Source organism: Entelurus aequoreus, linkage group LG22 (assembly GCF_033978785.1).
Source record: "Entelurus aequoreus isolate RoL-2023_Sb linkage group LG22, RoL_Eaeq_v1.1, whole genome shotgun sequence".
NCBI lineage: Eukaryota > Metazoa > Chordata > Actinopteri > Syngnathiformes > Syngnathidae > Entelurus > Entelurus aequoreus.
The window spans coordinates 719628-743457 of NC_084752.1; the positions used below are offsets into that span (position 1 = coordinate 719628).

The following is a 23830-nucleotide window of genomic DNA, read 5'->3' on the forward strand; positions in this document are numbered from 1 at the left end:
CAACAGAAAGTTATCCATCAATATAACACACCTGCCAATGCAAATTGTGCAACGAGGTTATTATACCTTGATATTAATATTCATATATTTTCTGTTACAAACGGCCCTCTGAAGACAATGCAATGTGGCCCTCTTAATAAAAAGGAGTTTGACAGCCCTGCTACACATTCTTTTTCCTACAGTAGAATACTGTAACCAAAATGTACTATAACATTACAACAAATGGCAGTAAAAATATGACATCCTTATATTTCACATAAAAATACTACAATGACAGTCCTGGATAATATCACAACAAACTGTAAATTCAAAGTGATTTGTCTCTGCAGGGATTCCGCAGACTACGTTGCACACTCTTGTACTGTGGGTGGCAGTATGCTGTTAAAACCAGAGAGTAATTAACAATGAAATTACAAATGTGAAGTTACAGCATATGTATAGTTGCAACTTTGATGTCATTAACTGTAAAATCACAGCTTGGCATTACAGTGAATTGCTGAAAAGACATTTCACATGTAAATGTTACCGTAAAGGTAATGCAATTATTAGCCAGTAATTTGCTGTTGTTTTATGTGTATCCAACAGTAACAGGAAATTTAGGATGGAACAAAATAACTGTAAACATTGAAAAAATATGTATAATGGAATATAATTGACATAAAGCAAATAAAAACAGTATTTTTTAATTAATGTTACTATAAGTGTTTTAGTCGCTAAGTAATATGTATATTTTAGTGTTGTCAAATGATGAATTTAATCACACTCTGGAATTTGGGTTACTCATGATTATCAGGTTGTTACTCGTTTGCATAATTTAAATGAACAAACACAGATGGACACAAATGCAATTTTATAGTTCCAATACTCGACAGGAAATTTTCAAGATGTTTTACTTGAATGCATGTGTCATTTATTTGCTCAAAACTTGGAAACAGTTTTATCTAAAGTCCCATCAGGGTTTATTTCACTTATCTTTGCACTAATGTATGCATTGACCTGATCACTGACCGTATAACAATGCTCCGCCTGTCAAGTAGCCCTTCGCAGTTAAGATCAAAATAAATAGCGTGATTAATCAGCGTACATACATGATTCATGTGATAATGTTTTGTGATTAATCACATGAGTTAACTTGTTATTTTTTTATAGCCCTTTTATATTTGTTAGAGGTGTTTATATTTTTTGGTCACTTTTCCCCCACGTCTGCAATAGGTTAATCTTAATAAGTTTTAAAAAAGTTGTTTTGTTTCAGAAGTTCCACTCAAAAATGTAAACATTTAATTATATAGATTCACGACACACACACAGTGAAATATTTTAAGAGTAAATTTTCCAATGTATGAAACACTGTCTATAAAGTATGTGCCTTGTGATTGACTGGCAACTGTTATTTTTTATATATATTTATAGTATTTCTTTTCAAACGTCCTAATGCTGCTGGACATTGGAGTGCAGCTCCAAACCAAGTTTTGTTAAATATTGTGTGCACTGACAATAAAAGCATCTAATCTTATTCACTTAATTTAAAAAAATGACTCAAAAAGTTCAATATTGTGAACTGCTGGTTTTCACTTGAATCTGCAAATTAACTGCAAAAACTTCCTAACCCTTTGATTGGTCTCTTAGCCTGACTGGAACTTCTGAATATTCACATTTATTGAAATGTACCTGTGTAAAATGTTTGCATTTTTTTAATGACTCCAGAACTGCTTTTCTTGTTACTTTACCTGTTCATTACCCATTTTGACCTATCGTGTTGCCAAAATATATACATACAGTATATGAACAGCAAAAGGAAGTCTTGTCCCAAAACATATGCCTTACTGAAATATTTATATCAGTAGTGTCCAAACCATTTGCATGACTACAAATTAAATGATGCGTGGACTTACTTTGACAATCTTGGACTGTTTTTGTAGTAAACATAAAAACATGTTAAAAACTCATCAAACATTGGTGGAAATATGTAAACCAGCTCAATTAACTGTTACATTGTCATGTTATTGGGATAAAGCAAATACTATAAGTGGGATTTCATTATCAATATTTTATTTTTTTTGTGTAACATTAACAACTTTATTTGCTTTTATTTTAGAGTGACCTTTTTTTTCAGACTCTAAATAATAAACCACAATAAAAAATACAAGTTGAGCTAGACTTTGAACACTACTTAAATGTTTCTGACAAATAAACAACAATCTATGTTGTGTTGTTTGTTGTTATTAAACCTCAAATTTCTCACACAGTCAAAAACGTTCTTTAGCCGAATCATTGCAAAATCTGGAAACATCTATAATGGCCTGACAAGCACGTAAACAAGATGCGTTAAAAACACGTAGTACACTGCAAAAAGTCAGTGTTCAAAAACAAGAAATAAAATATACAAAAATGAGGGGTATTTTATTTGAACTAATCAAAATTATCTGCCAATAGAACAAGAAAATTTGGCTTGTCAAGACTTTCCAAGACAAGTAAAGTTAGCTAGCCTCAATGAAACCAAAAATAGCTTAAAATAAGTATATTCTCACTAATAACAAGTGCACTTTTCTTGGTAGAAAAAAAAGAGACCTTTTTGCTCAATATGTTGAAAAATATTCTTAAATGAAGTAAATGCTAGTGCCATTATCTTGACATAAGGATATTACATTTCTTGAAACCAGCAAACTTATACTAAAAACTAGTTTATTGTTCTTAATGGAAAGGCAACAAGGCAAGCGCTTGTTACTCTCGGAGTCTCCTAGCCGCTCAGGCAAATCATATTGTCTAAAAATGCATTTTTCCATGGATAACATGACATCATCGCGCCAAGTGCGTGCTCTTTCAGTCAATTAGTGCGCATATATACAGCCCGGCCCCCGGACAACATTTTTTTAATTGTAATTTTGAGGAATTTATCTGAATGTGCATGAACTATTTCTGTTCAAAATTTTTAGAAATGTCACATGTTAAATGTTTAAATATTAACTGTCAGTTTACTGTACTGTGCCAACTGTACTACTATATGAGTACCTATTTTCTATTGTTTCATTGAAAATAAAACAGCAAAGTCCATTTGGCTGTCATCTGTTTTAATTATGAGGCACAATTGTGTCAAAGTCATGATTTTTTTTTCATGCTTGAAATAAGAAATGATGACTTTAAAAAAGTAGTTTTCTACTTGTGAGTGTTGATGACACAACAGTTGATATTCTAGTTTCAAGCATGTTTTACTCAATATAGCTCATCAAACCTCAGCAACAAGCTGTAATATCTTACTGACATCATTTAGGAGCAAAACACTTAAAACAAGTAAAACACTCTAACATCAAATCTGCTTAGTGAGAAGAATGATCTTATCAGACAGGAAATAAGCAAATATCACCCTTATTTGACATATTTCATCTTACTTAGATTTCACTTTTTGCGGTGTAGAGGAGGCACGTTCGGGACTGAGCAACTAATTGTCTACTTTGTCATTTGACATTTATTTGTCTGATAAATACACAACATGGTGTCTTGGGTTGTTGTTAAACCCCAAATGGTGGACTGACTTGAAATTTCTCACACAGTTAAACGCGCTCTTCAGCCAAAGCACCAAAAAATGGTACACATCTTTCAGGGACTGACAAGCAGGTGTGTAAAATTCTAACATGATCGGTTAAAAAAACAACAACATGGCTGCCCTTATTGTGATTGCAGGGGCACGTACGGAACTTAGCAACTCTAGTAATTGTGCACTTTGTCTTTTATTTTTCTGACACAACATGGTGTGTTGCGTTGTTATTAAACCCCCAATAGTGGACCGACTTTAAATTTCTAACACAGTTTAATGCAATCTTTAGCCAAAGCTTCGCAAATATTGGTACAAATCTTTAAATTCGAACAAAATGGATAAAAAGAAAAAAAAGACTAAAAGACTAATTGTACACTTTGTCATTGACTATTTGTCGAACGAAAATAAAACTTGTTCATATTAGTATAAATATCATTAGTATGAAATGAGTATGCCTGCTCAGTGGTTAAAGTGTCCGCCCTGAGATCGGTAGGTCGTGAGTCATACCAAAGACTATAGAAATGGGAGCCATTACCTCCCTGCTTGGCACTCAGCATCAAGGGTTGGAATTGGGGGTTAAATCACCAAAATTATTCCCGAGTGTGTCCACCGCTGCTGCTCACTGCTCCCCTCACCCCCCAGGAGGTGGAACAAGGGGATGGGTCAAATGCAGAGGGCAATTTCACCACACCTAGTGTGTGTGTGACTATCAGTGGTACTTTAACTTTAACAACATGTATGCTAGCATGTCTTCCAATATGAGCACGACCTATAAGGGGACGGCAAAAATGTGTTTTAGAAAACAATTGGACGCCATGTGAAGTAGAAAGTTACAAACAAACCAAAACACACAAACACAAACACATAAATAAAGAGTGCAGCTAAACCTATCGCCAGTCAAGGGTGTGCAAAATGTTTTGTCGCGCATTTAACATAATAATGCTACTAAAATAGAAAAATAGTAGGGGCATAACGGTACGTGTATTTGTATTGAACCGTTTTGGTACGGGGTTTTCGGTTCGGTTCGGAGGTGTACCGAACGAGTTTCCACACGGACATATTAAGTAGCGTAACGCACGTTGTGTAAACAATGCACACCGAGGCACAACACACGGCATGCTAGCAGCTAACGGGCTAGGATAGACTGACCATACGTCCTCTTTTCACCGGACATGTCCTCTTTTGCGGAGCTGTCAGGGCGGAGTTTCTTAAATGCCTCAAATGTCCGGCATTGTGTGTATTTTCAATGTACGTTCAGGGTTAAGAAGGGGTTAAAAACAAACAGCAGCATTGGTGAGGGAGGGGCAGAGACAGAGAGAGAGAGAGTTATGATAAACACGCATGCGTCGCCAGGCTCTGCTTTTTATCCATAGATTTATCACATTTAATTTTTTATTATCTATAGCAGGGGTGTCAAAAGTGTGCCCCGGAGGCCATTTGCGGCCCACAGCTAATGTTTTCAAGGCTCATTCTAAAAATACTATTCAAATAAACAAAAACATAACAAAAGTGAAATAAAAAAGCTTAAAGGTTAAATATCATTTAGAAAAAGTTGCAATGTTGACTAATAAAACAAAGCTGTTTTTTTTCTTTCAAACTGTCATTGCTCAAAACATAATATTGAATCAAAATCAATGTTATTATGAATTATTGACCTATCCAAGGTTCCCATTACTTCACATCAAATATTACACTAAGAAAAATATTTTTGGTGGAAGATTTTGCAAATTTGGTAAATAAATAACCCAAAAATGCATATTTTGTTGTTTTCTTACTGTACCGAAAATGAACCGAACCGTGACCTCTAAACCGAAGTACGTACCGAACAGAAATTATTGTGTACCGTTACACCCCTAAAAAATACATTTAAAAAAAATCTAGCTAAATAATAAAAAATACTCTATATATTTATGCATTTTTTATCTATTTAAAAAAAAAAAAAAATAAGTATTTTGTTATTTTATTCGAGGAAGCGTTTCTGCATGCACTGTTGTGTGAGAGTCCCAGTCGGGGCGAGCGAGCACACAACTTTATACAGTTCGGTGAGGGAGGGGGAGGAGGCGGCGGCTGGGGGCGGCGGGGAGGGTGGGGGTGAGACGGGAGGCAGGGAGAGGGTGTGGGGGGGAGGGGGGGTTAGTGGGGGCGGAGCTGCGGCTGCCTTTGATCTCACAGCGGCTGGCTCTTTCATCCCTGCATGCCCCCCCCCCCCCCCCCGCCGCCACCACCCTAATTCCCCCTTCCCTCCCCCCCTCCCCCCCCCTTCCCACTCCTCCCTTGACACCCCCCACCACCCTCCCCTTTGTATGACTAAATTCGGTCCGAGTGTGGAGCCAGGCCAACATTTCCACATGCACTGGGGGAGAGAGAGAGAGAGAGAGAGAGAGAGAGAGAGAGAGAGAGAGAGAGAGAGAGAGAGAGAGAGAGAGCTCTTCCGGGTAGGGAGACAAGGGGGGTGGGTGGGGGGGTGGTGTAGAAAAAAAGATCAAAGGGTTTTGGGTTTTGGAAGAGGCGCGTGGAAAAGAGCTGGGACTGGCTGCATTCCAGAGTAGAGCGGAAAGCGCGTACACGCACACATACACAAAGTTCCCAAACGCGCACACTGCAAGCATAAGAGAGTTAATTAGAGCCGAACAACCAAACCTTTCATTGAAAAAATAAAGATGGTACATTTCTTGTTGTTTTCAGCCACTTAGAAAAAGAGAGAGAGAGAGAGAAGACGACCATGCTGCCTCATTACTGTAACGCTTTCCTTTAATTAGCTGCTTCTTTCACCAGCAACATCGGATGCTCCCACAACATCGGCCTAAAAGGACGCTAATAGCGACAAACACAGTTCCTCAAATTAAAATGTTGGCTGATTTTACCTTGGATCTTAGAGGTGGGGGAATTAATCGATTTTTATCACAATTTGGACTTGGGCGAATGTAAAATTGATTAGTAAACGTCAATAATCGATTATTTATTTATTGTAAATAAAGGAATGCAGACCGTTCAGACAGCAGAGATCTGACCAGCTCCTTTATTTTATGTTGCACTTTTGCACACATTTCCATTCATTTAATACATTTAATGCAGGCCTGGGCAACTGTTTTGACTCAGGGGCCAAATGTAGAGAAAAAAATGTGTCTGGGGGCCGGTGTATCAATTTTTAGGAACACTAATACAAAACCTCACCATAATGTCTTATTGAAAGCTAAAAACGTTATGACAGACCGCCTTGAAAAACACAATGGAATTTGACATTGTTTTACTGAATGAGACACCCAGAATGTACATGAAAATAAAGAATGTTACAATATTAACTATGAAGGATAAAACACTGAATATTGACAACATATGAACGTCACACCCACTCTCGATCGACATATTTTACAATCAAGCAAAACGCAACAAACACCGCAGAATATGAATGCGAAGGGTAAAATAAAAACAACACCTATATTCTGATACATCTGATATATCACTAAGCTTTAGAACTTTCTTGTAAAAATCTCCTTCCGCGTCTGTCCCCGACACCCACATTTCAGGCAGACACTCTGTGGAAACGCTCCCCACCCACACTGCTTGGTGCCTCGTCTGAGCTGCTGCGACTTACATTACCATAGTAACTAATTACATGACCATAGCAACTAATTAGATTACCATTGAAAGACTTAGTATAGTTGAAGACTTACGGTCATTATAAAACATGAGTGCACATCATAATGGCAGCTACACTTTACATCTTAAACATCTAAAAAAAATATTTGGGAATGTCCGGCGGTCCAGATTGAGAAGCTTAACGGGCCGCATGTGGCCCCCGGGCCTTCATTTGCCCAGGTCTGATTTAATGGGAATCAATTCAACGGTTTTTTATTACAAATGCGCTGTTTTTAAAAGTTGAAAGTGATGAATGCTTATTTTAAAGTTAAAGTTAAAGTACCAATGATTGTCACACACACACTAGGTATGGTGAGATTATCCTCTGCATTTGACCCATCACCCTCACCCCCCTGGCAGGTGAATGGAGCTGTGAGCAGCAGCGGTGGCCGCACCCGGGTATCATTTGGTGATTTAAGCCCCAATTCCAACCCTTGATGCTGAGTGCCAAGCAGGGAAATGGCTCCCATTTTTATAGTCTTTGGTATGACTCGGCCGGGGTTTGAACTCACAACCTACCAATCTCAGGGCGGACACTCTAACCCAGTCTTGGGAAATTATTTTGACTCGGGGGCCACATTTAGAGAAAAAAATGTGTCTGGGGGCCGGTATATCTATTTTTAGGAACACTAATACAAAACCTCACAATAATGTCTGATTGAATGCTAAAAACGTTATGACAGACCGCCTTAAAAAACGTAATGGAATTTTTAATTTTTCTATGAACGATAAAGCACTGAATATTAACAAAATATGAATGTCACACCTCCTTTCGATCAACATATTTTACAATCAAGTGAAACGCAACAAAAATGCAACAAACCGTGAAATATGAACACGAAAAGTACAAAATAAAGCCACCTACAATCTGATATATGTGATATATCACTAAGCTTTAGAACTTTGTTGTGAAAATCTGTGGAAACACTTCCCGCCCACACTGCTTGGTGCCTCGTCTGAGCTGCTGTGACGTAGATTACCATAGTAACTAATTAGATGACCATAGTAACTAATTAGATTACCATAGTAACTGGTATATGATCCAAAAGCGCAGATTCCAAGCATGTAAAGACTTAGTATAGTTGAAGACTTCCGGTCATTATAAAACATGAGTGCACATCATAATGGCAGCTACACTTTACATCTTAAACATCTAAAAAAAATGATTTGGGAATGTCCGGCGGGCCAGATTGAGAAGCTTAACGGGCCGCATGTGGCCCCCGGGCCTTCATTTGCCCAGGTCTGATTTAACCACTAGGCCACTAAGCAGGTTGGCCACTGAGCAAGTTTATTTAGTGAATTTTTTATTTTTTTTAAACTGCATCAATGCACATAAATTAAAGATGCATCAATAAATCATCATCGAATTGATGCATCTTTAAAAGATTCCACCTCTATTGGATATGTCTTGTTAAGATGGAGCAGGCCTGCAGGAGACAAAGACTATGTTTACACTGCAGGCCAAAGTGGCCTAAATCTGATTTTTTTCAGATCTGATTGTTTCCAGCTGACTGTTTACACTGCAAGTAAAATGTGATCTTTATCAGACTCCAGTGTAAACGCGCACAGGTCCCAATGTGGCCTAAACGCCATGTTCATGCGCACTTCCATAAAGGGAAAACAAAGGAAGTTGACCGGGAGGAAGTCGCTACTACTACAAAATAAAACAAAAGTCGCAACACCTTAAAAATTAGTGTTTTCTTTTTTGTCAAAGTAAATTAAAGTAATATAATGTATGAATGTATGTATATGTATAATGTATAATCTTCGGAGAATACATTTGATTATTTTTTTCTGTTGGTAAAATCATTATTGTTATTTTGGCAAATGGAAGCATCAAACTCAATGTACTAGGGCCACACTTCACAGACAAATAACTATAGAATAAAAAAGTAGAACTAGCATTTACAAGATAAAGCAGTACATTTATTAGAATAATTTTTAAGATAAATGTTGAAATATTTCAAGAAAAAAGTGTCATGAAAAATAGACGTGGTATTCAAGAAAAAGGTATTATATAACAGAAATAATGTCCTAATCTTGCAAGGATAAAGTGGTAGCATTACAAGAAAAAAGTCGAAAGTTGAAATGTTTACCGTTTTTCTTTTGGTAAAATCGTTATTGTTATTCTGACAAATGGAAGCGTCAAACTCTTCTAAGACAAGTAATTACTGTCAAATGAATAAAGTTTAAACATTGCAAAGAGCAAATATTTACGAAATAAAGCAGTACTTTTACGGGAATAATTATTAAAGATAAATGTTGAAATATTTCAAGAAAAAAACGTCATGAAAAATAGACCTGGGGCCGTACTTATCAAGCTTCTTAGAGTGCCATTTTACACTTAAGTCCTGAAAATTTGCGAAATTTAGTCCTACTCTCAAACTTAAGAATAAAAGCTTTTTATCAACGTTCTTAAGTCTAAGAATCACTCCTACTCTCCACGATATTTAAGAGACCTTCAGAGGTGTCTTAAGTGGTTAGGAGTTGCCAGCAGGGGATGGCACTGAGGCGAGAGAGACGTGCGCGAACGTTCATCTTTGTTTGATGACGAGCAGCTGATCAAACGGTATCGTTTAGACAGAGCAGGTATTATTTTTGTCACAGATTTAATAATTTTCCATTCCTTGTTGATTTCTGCATGTGGCTGCAGTGGACTAGTATATATAGAGCCACCCACACCACTTTCAAATTAGTAGCCTAATTAATGAATTGGAAAGAAAATGTTATGAGTGTAGCGTATGTGTGTGGCACACACATACGCTAGGTTACAGCATGTGAGGTGAGTGACGTCAGTGAGTGTGTGGGCGAGAGAGAGAGGGAGCGGTATTGTGAGTGCGAGCGGGGACTAGTTTGTTTTGTGTTGGATTGGCTGTGTGCAAGCAATCAATAAAGCAAGATTTGCAACTAATCGCCGGACTCATCATTCACTCTAAAGTCGTCCGCTGTGGAGACCCACTGTCGGGTAAAGTGAAGGGTGTTGCCCCGAGCATACATCCTGGAGAAGTGTCTCCCCTGCCTCTTTGATTACGGTCTGGGAGCAGGAAGCAGGAAAGGTGCAACAAAAAGGAAACATTTATTTTTGATTCATTGCCAATATTGTTTGTTTGTTTTGTATTATTTTGTAGTTTATTGTCAAAATATACACTCCCATTATCCACTTAAATATTTCTAAGATATTTCTTTATTCTTAGACAAGGGATTCCCTTCCGTGATTGGTCATTTCTATGGACACAGAAATGACGTCACCTAAAATTGCGTTTACGGCACATAGTAATGTCGTAATTCAGCTCTGAGTGCGACACTTACGATTCAGTCCTACACTTCGCTGAAAGTGTGAGTAAGACGCTTGATAACTAACTTTTAAGTGCAGCTTTCAGCCAAGAATTTATTTACTCTTAAGTCAACTCTTAGCAGACTTCTTAGGAGTAATTCTAAGAAGCTTGATAAGTACGGCCCCTGGTATTCAAGAAAAAGTAATATGACAGAAATAAAGTCCTAATCGTTCAAGAATAAAGTGGTAGTATTACAAGAAAAAAGTCGAAAGTTTAAATGTTTACCGTTTTTTTTTTTGGTAAAATCATTATTGTTTTTTTGACAAATGGAAGCATAATAACTCAATATACTAGGGCCACACTTCAAAGACAAATCATTAGAATAATAAAGTTCAAACATTACAAAGAGCAAATATTTACAAAATAAAGCAGCACTTTTACGAGAATAATTATTCATAATAACGATGAATGTTGAAATATTTCAAGAAAAAAATGTCATGAAAAATAGACATGGTATTCAAGAAAAAGTAATATGACAGAAATAAAGTCCTAATCTTTCAAGAATAAAGTGGTAGTATTACAAGAAAATACGGTAGTCAGAAGTTGAAATGTTTACAACAATAAAGTCGTAATTTTCGGAGAATAAAGCCATATTTTTGGGGGGTAAAATCATAATTATTGTTATTTTGACAAATGGAAGCATCAAACTCAATATGCTAGGGCCACACTTCCAAAAAAAAAAAATACTATGGAATGAATCAAGTTTAAACATTACAAAGAATAAACATTTACGAGATAAAGCAGTACTTTTACAAGAATAATTAATAAAATGACTGTTGAAGAATTACATAAACAATTTATTTTAAAAAAGCAATAATATGATGAAAATAAAGTCCTAATCTTTCTATAATAAAGTAGTGGTATTACAAGAAAAAAACAAACCGTAGTTTAAATGTTACTGTAATAACATTGTATTCTTCGGAAAGTAAAGTGCTATTGTTTTGGTAAAATCCTAATGTTATTTTGACAAATGGAAGCGACAAATTCAATATGCTGGAGTCACAAATCAAAGACAAATAATGACTATAGAATAAATAAAGTACAAACATTACAAAGAGCAAATATTTACGAAATAAAGCAGAATTTTTATGAGAATAATTATTAAAGATGGATGTTGAAATATTTCAAGAAAAAAGTGTCACGAAAAATATACGTGTAATTCAAGAAAAGGAATATGACAGAAATAAAGTGGTGGTACTACAAGAAAATAGTCGGAAGTTAAAATGTTTACGACAACTAAGTCGTAATCTTCAGAAAATGAAGGCGTATTTTGGGGGGGTAAAATCATAATTATTGTTATTTTGACAAAAGGAAGCATCAAACTCAATATGCTAGGGCCACACTTCAAAGACAAATGATAATTATATAGGGAATAAAGTTAAAAACATTACAAACGCCAAACATTTAAAATATAAAGCAGTATTTTTACAGGAATAAATAATAAAGATGGCTGTTGAAGATTTACATAAAAATAAACCTGGTATTCAAGAAAAGCAATAATATGATGGAAATAAAGTCCTAATCTTTCAAGAATAAAGTGGTAGTATTACAAGAAAATACGATAGTCAGAAGTTGAAATGTTTACAACAATAAAGTCGTAATTTTCAAAGAATAAATACATATTTTTGGGGGGTAAAATCTTGAATTATTGTTATTTTGACAAATGGAAGCATCAAACTCAATATGATAGGGCCACACTTCAAAGAAAAATAATTACTATAGGATGTATAAAGTTAAACATTACAAAGGACAAAAATTTACAAGATAAAGCGGTACTTTTACAAGAATAATTAATAAAGATGACCGATGAAGAATTACAAGAAAAAAAGTATCATTAAAAATAGACATGGTATTTAAAAAATGCAATAATATGATGGAAATAAAATCCTAAAGTAGTGGTATTACGAGAAAAAAACCCGAAGTTTAAATGTTACTGTAATAACACCGTATTCTTCGGAAAGTAAAGTCCTATTGTTTTGGTAAAATCCTAACTATTGTTATTTTGACAAATGGAAGTGACAAATTCAACATGCTAGGGCCACAAATCAAATACAAATAATGACTATAGAATACATACATTTCAGGAACATTACAAAGAGCAAATATTTACAAAATAAAGAAGAATTTTTATGAGAATAACTATTAAAGATGGATGTTGAAATATTTAAAAAAAAACTGTCACAAAAAATATACGTGTAATTCAAGAAAACGAATTTAACAGAAATAAAGTGGTGGTACTACAAGAAAATAGTCGGAAGTTGAAATGTTTACGACAATAAAGTCGTAATCTTCAGAGAATGAAGGCGTATTTTGGGGGGGTAAAATCATAATTATTGTTATTTTGACAAAAGGAAGCATCAAACTCATCATGGTAGGGCCACACTTCAAAGACAAATGATTACTAAAGAGTGAATAATGTTAAAACATGACAAACGGCAAACATTTACAATATAAAGCAGTATTTTTACAGGAATAAATAATAAAGATGGCTGTTGAAGATTTACATACAAATAGACCTGGTATTCAAGAAAAGCAATAATATGATGGAAATAAAGTCCTAATCTTTCAAGAATAAAGTGGTAGTATTACTAGAAAATACGATAGTCAGAAGTTGAAATGTTTACGACAATAAAGTCGTAATCTTCAGAGAATGAAGGCGTATTTTGGGGGGTAAAATCATAATTATTGTTATTTTGACAAAAGGAAGCATCAAACTCAATATGCTAGGGCCACACTTCAAAGACAAATGATTACTAAAGAGTGAATAATGTTAAAACATGACAAACGGCAAACATTTACAATATAAAGCAGTATTTTTACAGGAATAAATAATAAAGATGGCTGTTGAAGATTTACATACAACTAGACCTGGTATTCAAGAAAAGCAATAATATGATGGAAATAAAGTCCTAATCTTTCAAGAATAAAGTGGTAGTATTACTAGAAAATACAGTAGTCAGAAGTTGAAATGTTTACAACAATAAAGTCGTAATTTTCAAAGAATAAATACATATTTTTTGGGGGTAAAATCAGAATTATTGTTATTTTGACAAATGAAAGCATCAAACTCAATATGATAGGGCCACACTTCAAATATAAGTAATTACTATAGAATGTATAAAGTTAAACATTACAAAGGACAAAAATTTACAAGATAAAGCGGTACTTTTACAAGAATAATTAGTAAAGATGACCGATGAAGAATTACAAGAAAAAAGTGTCATTAAAAATAGACATGGTATTTAAAAAATGCAATAATATGATGGAAATAAAATCCTAAAGTAGTGGTATTACGAGAAAAAAAAACAAAGTTTAAATGTTACTGTAATAACACCGTATTCTTCGGAAAGTAAAGTCCTATTGTTTTGGTAAAATACTAACTATTGTTATTTTGACAAATGGAAGTGACAAATTCAACATGCTAGGGCCACAAATCAAATACAAATAATGACTATAGAATACATACATTTCAGGAACATTACAAAGAGCAAATATTTACAAAATAAAGAAGAATTTTTATGAGAATAACTATTAAAGATGGATGTTGAAATATAAAAAAAAAAACTGTCACGAAAAATATACGTGTAATTCAAGAATTTAACAGAAATAAAGTGGTGGTACTACAAGAAAATAGTCGGAAGTTGAAATGTTTACGACAAAGTCGTAATCTTCAGAGAATGAAGGCGTATTTTGGGGGGTAAAATCATAATTATTGTTATTTTGACAAAAGGAAGCATCAAACTCAATATGCTAGGGCCACACTTCAAAGACAAATGATTACTAAAGAGTGAATAATGTTAAAACATGACAAACGGCAAACATTTACAATATAAAGCAGTATTTTTACAGGAATAAATAATAAAGATGACTGTTGAAGATTTACATACAAATAGACCTGGTATTCAAGAAAAGCAATAATATGATGGAAATAAAGTCCTAATCTTTCAAGAATAAAGTGGTAGTATTACTAGAAAATACGGTAGTCAGAAGTTGAAATGTTTACAACAATAAAGTCGTAATTTTCAAAGAATAAATACATATTTTTTGGGGGTAAAATCAGAATTATTGTTATTTTGACAAATGAAAGCATCAAACTCAGTATGATAGGGCCACACTTCAAATATAAGTAATTACTATAGAATGTATAAAGTTAAACATTACAAAGGACAAAAATTTAAAAGATAAAGCGGTACTTTTACAAGAATAATTAATAAAGAATTACAAGAAAAAAGTGTCATTAAAAATAGACATGGTATTTAAAAAATGCAATAATGTGATGGAAATAAAATCCTAAAGTAGTGGTATTACGAGAAAAAAACCCGAAGTTTAAATGTTACTGTAATAACACCGTATTCTTCGGAAAGTAAAGTCGTATTGTTTTGGTAAAATCCTAACTATTGTTATTTTGACAAATGGAAGTGACAAATTCAACATGCTAGGGCCACAAATCAAAGACAAATAATGACTATAGAATACATACATTTCAGGAACATTACAAAGAGAAAATATTTACGAAATAAAGAAGAATTTTTATGAGAATAACTATTAAAGATGGATGTTGAAATATAAAAAAAAAAACTGTCACGAAAAATATACGTGTAATTCAAGAATTTAACAGAAATAAAGTGGTGGTACTACAAGAAAATAGTCGGAAGTTGAAATGTTTACGACAAAGTCGTAATCTTCAGAGAATGAAGGCGTATTTTGGGGGGTAAAATCATAATTATTGTTATTTTGACAAAAGGAAGCATCAAACTCAATATGCTAGGGCCACACTTCAAAGACAAATGATTACTAAAGAGTGAATAATGTTAAAACATGACAAACGGCAAACATTTACAATATAAAGCAGTATTTTTACAGGAATAAATAATAAAGATGACTGTTGAAGATTTACATACAAATAGACCTGGTATTCAAGAAAAACAATAATATGATGGAAATAAAGTCCTAATCTTTCAAGAATAAAGTGGTAGTATTACTAGAAAATACGGTAGTCAGAAGTTGAAATGTTTACAACAATAAAGTCGTAATTTTCAAAGAATAAATACATATTTTTTGGGGGTAAAATCAGAATTATTGTTATTTTGACAAATGAAAGCATCAAACTCAGTATGATAGGGCCACACTTCAAATATAAGTAATTACTATAGAATGTATAAAGTTAAACATTACAAAGGACAAAAATTTAAAAGATAAAGCGGTACTTTTACAAGAATAATTAATAAAGAATTACAAGAAAAAAGTGTCATTAAAAATAGACATGGTATTTAAAAAATGCAATAATGTGATGGAAATAAAATCCTAAAGTAGTGGTATTACGAGAAAAAAACCCGAAGTTTAAATGTTACTGTAATAACACCGTATTCTTCGGAAAGTAAAGTCGTATTGTTTTGGTAAAATCCTAACTATTGTTATTTTGACAAATGGAAGTGACAAATTCAACATGCTAGGGCCACAAATCAAAGACAAATAATGACTATAGAATACATACATTTCAGGAACATTACAAAGAGAAAATATTTACGAAATAAAGAAGAATTTTTATGAGAATAACTATTAAAGATGGATGTTGAAATATAAAAAAAAAAAACTGTCACGAAAAATATACGTGTAATTCAAGAATTTAACAGAAATAAAGTGGTGGTACTACAAGAAAATAGTCGGATGTTGAAATGTTTACGACAAAGTCGTAATCTTCAGAGAATGAAGGCGTATTTTGGGGGGTAAAATCATAATTATTGTTATTTTGACAAAAGGAAGCATCAAACTCAATATGCTAGGGCCACACTTCAAAGACAAATGATTACTAAAGAGTGAATAATGTTAAAACATGACAAACGGCAAACATTTACAATATAAAGCAGTATTTTTACAGGAATAAATAATAAAGATGACTGTTGAAGATTTACATACAAATAGACCTGGTATTCAAGAAAAGCAATAATATGATGGAAATAAAGTCCTAATCTTTCAAGAATAAAGTGGTAGTATTACTAGAAAATACGGTAGTCAGAAGTTGAAATGTTTACAACAATAAAGTCGTAATTTTCAAAGAATAAATACATATTTTTTGGGGGTAAAATCAGAATTATTGTTATTTTGACAAATGAAAGCATCAAACTCAGTATGATAGGGCCACACTTCAAATATAAGTAATTACTATAGAATGTATAAAGTTAAACATTACAAAGGACAAAAATTTAAAAGATAAAGCGGTACTTTTACAAGAATAATTAATAAAGAATTACAAGAAAAAAGTGTCATTAAAAATAGACATGGTATTTAAAAAATGCAATAATGTGATGGAAATAAAATCCTAAAGTAGTGGTATTACGAGAAAAAAACCCGAAGTTTAAATGTTACTGTAATAACACCGTATTCTTCGGAAAGTAAAGTCGTATTGTTTTGGTAAAATCCTAACTATTGTTATTTTGACAAATGGAAGTGACAAATTCAACATGCTAGGGCCACAAATCAAAGACAAATAATGACTATAGAATACATACATTTCAGGAACATTACAAAGAGAAAATATTTACGAAATAAAGAAGAATTTTTATGAGAATAACTATTAAAGATGGATGTTGAAATATAAAAAAAAAAACTGTCACGAAAAATATACGTGTAATTCAAGAATTTAACAGAAATAAAGTGGTGGTACTACAAGAAAATAGTCGGAAGTTGAAATGTTTACGACAAAGTCGTAATCTTCAGAGAATGAAGGCGTATTTTGGGGGGTAAAATCATAATTATTGTTATTTTGACAAAAGGAAGCATCAAACTCAATATGCTAGGGCCACACTTCAAAGACAAATGATTACTAAAGAGTGAATAATGTTAAAACATGACAAACGGCAAACATTTACAATATAAAGCAGTATTTTTACAGGAATAAATAATAAAGATGACTGTTGAAGATTTACATACAAATAGACCTGGTATTCAAGAAAAACAATAATATGATGGAAATAAAGTCCTAATCTTTCAAGAATAAAGTGGTAGTATTACTAGAAAATACGGTAGTCAGAAGTTGAAATGTTTACAACAATAAAGTCGTAATTTTCAAAGAATAAATACATATTTTTTGGGGGTAAAATCAGAATTATTGTTATTTTGACAAATGAAAGCATCAAACTCAGTATGATAGGGCCACACTTCAAATATAAGTAATTACTATAGAATGTATAAAGTTAAACATTACAAAGGACAAAAATTTAAAAGATAAAGCGGTACTTTTACAAGAATAATTAATAAAGAATTACAAGAAAAAAGTGTCATTAAAAATAGACATGGTATTTAAAAAATGCAATAATGTGATGGAAATAAAATCCTAAAGTAGTGGTATTACGAGAAAAAAACCCGAAGTTTAAATGTTACTGTAATAACACCGTATTCTTCGGAAAGTAAAGTCCTATTGTTTTGGTAAAATCCTAACTATTGTTATTTTGACAAATGGAAGTGACAAATTCAACATGCTAGGGCCACAAATCAAAGACAAATAATGACTATAGAATACATACATTTCAGGAACATTACAAAGAGAAAATATTTACGAAATAAAGAAGAATTTTTATGAGAATAACTATTAAAGATGGATGTTGAAATATAAAAAAAAAAACTGTCACGAAAAATATACGTGTAATTCAAGAAAACGAATTTAACAGAAATAAAGTGGTGGTACTACAAGAAAATAGTCGGAAGTTGAAATGTTTACGACAATAAAGTCGTAATCTTCAGAGAATGAAGGCGTATTTTGGGGGCTAAAATCATAATTATTGTTATTTTGACAAAAGGAAGCATCAAACTCAATATGCTAGGGCCACACTTCAAAGACAAATGATTACTAAAGAGTGAATAATGTTAAAACATTACAAACGGCAAACATTTACAATGTAAAGCAGTATTTTTACAGGAATAAATAATAAAGATGGCTGTTGAACATTTACATACAAATAGACATGGTATTCAAGAAAAGCAATAATATGATGGAAATAAAGTCCTAATCTTTCAAGAATAAAGTGGTAGTATTACTAGAAAATACGATAGTCAGAAGTTGAAATGTTTACGACAATAAAGTCGTAATTTTCCGAGAATAAAGACGTATTTTTGGGGGGTAAAATCATAATTATTGTTATTTTGACAAAAGGAAGCATCAAACTCATCATGGTAGGGCCACACTTCAAAGACACATGCTTATTATAGAGTGAATAAAGTTAAAACATTACCAACATTTACAATATAAAGCAGTATTTTTACAGGAATAAATAATAAAGATGACTGTTGAAGATTTACATGAAAATAGACATGGCATTCACGAAAAGCAAAAACATGATGGAAATAAAGTCCTAATCTTTCTAGAATAAAGTAGTGGTATTACAAGAAAAACAAAGCGGAGGTTTACATTTCACTGTAATAAAGTCGTAATCTTCAGAGAGTAGAGTCGTAGTGTTTTGGTTCAATCAGAATTGTTGTTATTCTGACAAATGGAGGCTTCAAATTCAATATGCAAGGGCCACACTGACAAATAATTTATTAGCTTAAACATTACAAATAGCGAATATTTACGAGATAAAGCAGAACTTTTATGAGAATAATTATTAAAGATGGATAAACAAGTTTGATAAAAAAAAAATAGATATTCAGGAAAAACTAACAATATGATGGAAATGAAATCCTAATCTTCGTACAATAAAAAAACGCAAAATGAAAATGTGATTTTACCCTTGCAATATTTTGTAACATTAACATATACTGTACCCTCAAAAGCATGTTCTTCATATTGCAACCTTTATTAAATATTCCATTGATAGCAACACTAAAATTGGCCTTAGTGTGTGAATGTTGTCTGTCTATCTGTGTTGGCCCTGTGGGGAGGTGGTGACTTGTCCAGTGCAGCTGGGACAAGCAGTAGACAATGGATGGCAGGATCTTTGTTTTGCACTTCTCTTGCTACGTTACTCTTTTCTTTGTGCTACCACAACTTTGATCTCATAACATATAAACGTTAATCCCCCAAATTTGACGTAACACCAATTTTTTTCTTGTACTGCGACTTTAATTGACGGAAGAAATACAACTTATTTTCGTGTAGTCACATCTTCTTTCTTTGCTTAATTTGAGATACGCATGTACAAATCAAACTGATTACATTGAGGGAAGTCAACAAATGATGTATTTATGTCAAAAACCTTAACTATAAATAAAAAATAAATGTTGAACAACTAAAGGAAAAAAGCCTACATCAAATCAATGTTTTATAGTAATATTTTGCTGCAAAGCAGTAGAAGAGATTGAATATTTCATGGTGTTTGCGTAAAATTTCATCTTGGTGATTAGAAGAGGTCATTTGTTCACTAGCAGCAAGATATACAGTTACATTTCATTTAATGTGATACAGACGTGCCTTTGTTTGCTGTGTAATTCTTCATGTTTACTGACAAGGCCGCACATTGAACACATGGGGGAAACATTCCCCAGTTCTGTGCTATTTTAAAGAAATGGATTAAAAAAAGGAGGTAAAAAAAACAGGATTTAGTAATAAAACAGGGAGAACTACATTAGCATTTCTCTCCTAATGAGTTAGCTCACAAGAGTGACCCCTCTGGATCGCACATGAAAAGGAAGCCTTCCTGCTGCGTTGTGACCTCAATTCACTTAGATAGTACATTTTGCATGCTATATAAAAGAGGTACACAGTGCATATTTTTACATCAGCAAAATGTGCTCTCTTATCATGGTCTCATTAAAAGAACAGTATACAGTATGCATGGTTCATGCTTCACATTGTAAAATGTTACAAAGAGGATCAATTTATTATGTTTGAAGGAGACTATTTTCTAACGTGATATCTCAAAATACCATGTAAAATGTGTCATGAATAATGCAGAAAAATTGTTTTTTATTCAATATGGGAATGAGGAGGAACAACTAAATCAGTCAAATAAAAAAAAAGTTAAAAAAAATAAAAAAGCTACCAAAAATGGATTAAACTAATAAAAAAAGGAGACAAAATAAATAATTTTTTTTTTGAAGACAGCTAAAAGGAATAAAACAAATATTACAATAAATAATTAGATTTTCCTTAAGCATAGGGTTAACAAGAAAAAAAAGGACTAAGCAAAAAAAAAAAAAAAAGATACATAACAAAAAAATAATAATCATAAAATACATCAATATTAAAAACAATTTTTCAAAATTCATAACCAAAAAAAGCACAGCAGTTTTTTATCTAAATCTGATTGTTTTGCCAATCCGATTTTGAGTCTCAATATGATACTTTAAAAATAGATTATATCAAATTAAAATGTTTTACAGTAACTAAAGTAAACTATTTTTATTAAGCAATTTTATTTGGAATCTGTGTTGGCCCTGCGATGAGGTGGCGACTTGTCCAGTGTACCCCGCCTTCCGCCCGATTGTAGCTGAGATAGGCTCCAGCGCCCCCCGCGACCCCGAAGGGAATAAGCGGTAGAAAATGGATGGATGGACATGGTGTAATGATCATTTTGACCGGTAGATGGTCGATGGTCACACACAAGAAATACATGTGGACTTCAAGTTGACACCTGTTCAATAATGACGCGAGCAAGCCCAAAATGTTGATGTTTTGTTGAGAATACAGAACACACACGGTGCTCAAAATGTTGTTGTACTACTTTGGTAAGCTAAAAAGCCGCACCACTTGATGGATTGTCAGCGCATTGCAGCTAGCGTAGTCATATGTACTGTGCTTCAACATACAGTATATGTATTATGATGGTGTGTCTATAAGGACCCCAATTAGGGACGGCGTGGCGAAGTTGGTAGAGTGGCTGTGCCAGCAATCAGAGTGTTGCTGGTTACTGGGGTTCAATTCCCACCTTCTACCTTCCTAGTCACGTCCGTTGTGTCCTTGGGCAAGACACTTCACCCTTTGCCTCTGATGGCTGCTGGTTAGCGCCTTGCATGGCAGCTCCCGCCATCAGTGTGTGAATGGGTGTGTGAATGGGTGAATGTGGAAATAGTGTCAAAGTGCTTTGAGTACCTTGAAGGTAGAAAAGCGCTATACAGGTATAACCCATTTAATTAAGAGACATTATCTGGCGTTTTGTTTCGCAATATTATGCAAAAACTAATTTTCTTACCAATTAGTTCCTGCTGATGTGTATTCGGGAGTATCGAAACTTTGTATTTGCCATTGTAGTCCGCGCCATAGTCAATAAGCCCCTTCTTTTTCTCTATCCTCATGTTGTGAGGCATTTATCCTCCGCTGTTGCCATTTCTAATATAAAGTAGCGTCCAGTTTTAATTTACAGTATATCTGTCAGCAGCCTCGCTGTGGAAGCGCTAAAAACTACCGGTACAACAAAGATGACGGGAAGAAGAAGCTGTTGAAGTGGAACCACGTAAATAAGACATCCTGAGGAGACGGTCCGAAAGATGGTGTGTAAAACAATCCATGCAACATTTTGACCAAATAACCATTACCTGTTATGTAGACCAGTGGTGCCCAACCACCGGGCCGCGGCCCGGTACCGGTCCGTGGATCGATTGGTACCGGGCCGCACGAGGAATTAAAAAAAATGAAAAAATATATTTTATTTTTTTGTGTGTGTTTTTTTTAATTAAATCAACATAAAAAACACAAGATCCACTTACAATTAGTGCACCAACCCAAAAAACCTCCCTCCCCCATTTACACTCATTCGCACAAAAGGGTTGTTTCTTTCTGTTATTAATATTTTTGGTTCCTACATTATACATCAATATAGATCAATACAGTCTGCAGGGATACACACATTATTGTATTTTTTTATGACAAAAAAAAACAAAAAAAAAACCCAGTCCGGGGGACAAATTTTCAAGCGTTGACCGGTCCGCAGTTACAAAAAGGTTGGGGACCACTGATGTAGACCACAAATAAATGTTTTACATGTAGGGAAAAAAAAAACATTGTATGACCCCTTTCATACGCCTTATAATCCGGTACGCCTTTAGAATGAAAATAGGCTGAATAGACCCGCCTATTGGCAGTGAACCTTATAATCCGGTGCGTTTTAATGTATGGTGGCAAAAATATGGTAATCCCTATTGGCCCTGAAAAAAACATATCAGTCAATCTCTAGTCAAAACCAAAGTGTGGGTTTGTCAATTAAATTAAAAAGACTTATCATATGTATGTATTTCATTAGTCAATGATGAGTCTACAACAACCATAACTACAGGAGATAAGATAAGAACAATTTTAGCTACCTCGCAAACATATTTTAGTGAGCAAGAAAAACTTTAGTGAGTGGAATGCCCATGTGCAACAACATTACTGGCATGTAATGCAGGAATCCAAGAAACAAAAATAATTATCTTTGTAGTGGAAAGTTTGTCTCAATCATTGGTACTTTAACTTTAAATAGTCAGTTCGAGCAAGCCAGGACAATAGAGATGTTTTTCTTCTAAGCCTCTGAGGAGAACCATAACCACAAGAGCCGTAGCAGATTTCATTCAAACAAACATTTAAACGTAAGCAACAGAGAGCAAAGTTATTCATTTGTAAAAGTGACACACAGCATTTTCTTCCTAAACAAGCTGAAATGATCTCAGTCTCCCTAACTCAGTGTTTTTCAACCTTTTTGCAGCCAAGACACATTTTTGTTCATTTCAAAAATGCGGAGGCCCACCACCAGCCGAAAACATAAAAGATGTAAACTCTGTAGTTGATATTGACAGTAAAAAGTCATTGTTGCAATTGTTGGATATTAATTCAAACCATAACCAACCATGCATCACTAGAGCTCTTGTCTCAAAGTAAGTGTCACGACCTGTCACATCACGCTGTGACTTATTTTGAGTTTTTTGGTGATTTCCTGTGTGTAGTGTCTTGCGCTCCTATTTCGGTGGCTTTTCCTGTTTTGTTGGTAATTTTCCGGTAGCAGTTTCATGTCTTCCTTTGAGCGCTGTTCCCCGCACCTGCTTTGTTTTAGCAATCAAGACTATTTCAGCTGTGCGGACGCTATCCTTCTTTGTGGGGACATTGTTGATTGTCATGTCATGTACGGATGTACTTTGTGGACGCCGTCTGCTCCACACGCTGTAAGTCTTTGCTGTCGTCCAGCATTCTGTTTTTGTTTACTTTGTAGCCAGTTGAGTTTTAGTTTTGTTTTCCATAGTCATCCCTAAGCTTCAATTACTTTTTTAGGGACACTCCCCTTTTGTTTATTTTTGGTTTAAGCATAAGATACGACAATTACAAAGCAATTAGCTGCCTGCTTCCACCTACTGATATGGAAGAGTATAACATGGTTACTCTGCCGAGCTCTAGACAACGGCACTTTATTTGCAGATTATA

The 23830-nt window shown here is 33.9% G+C and overlaps 1 protein-coding gene across 9 annotated transcripts in view; it reads right to left on the reverse strand.

The window, feature by feature from the left end:
• The window catches only part of LOC133639584 (lymphoid enhancer-binding factor 1-like), a 222460-nt gene that overhangs the window by 94010 nt on the left and 104620 nt on the right, over positions 1-23830 (reverse strand). The gene's annotated exons all lie outside the window — the stretch shown is intronic.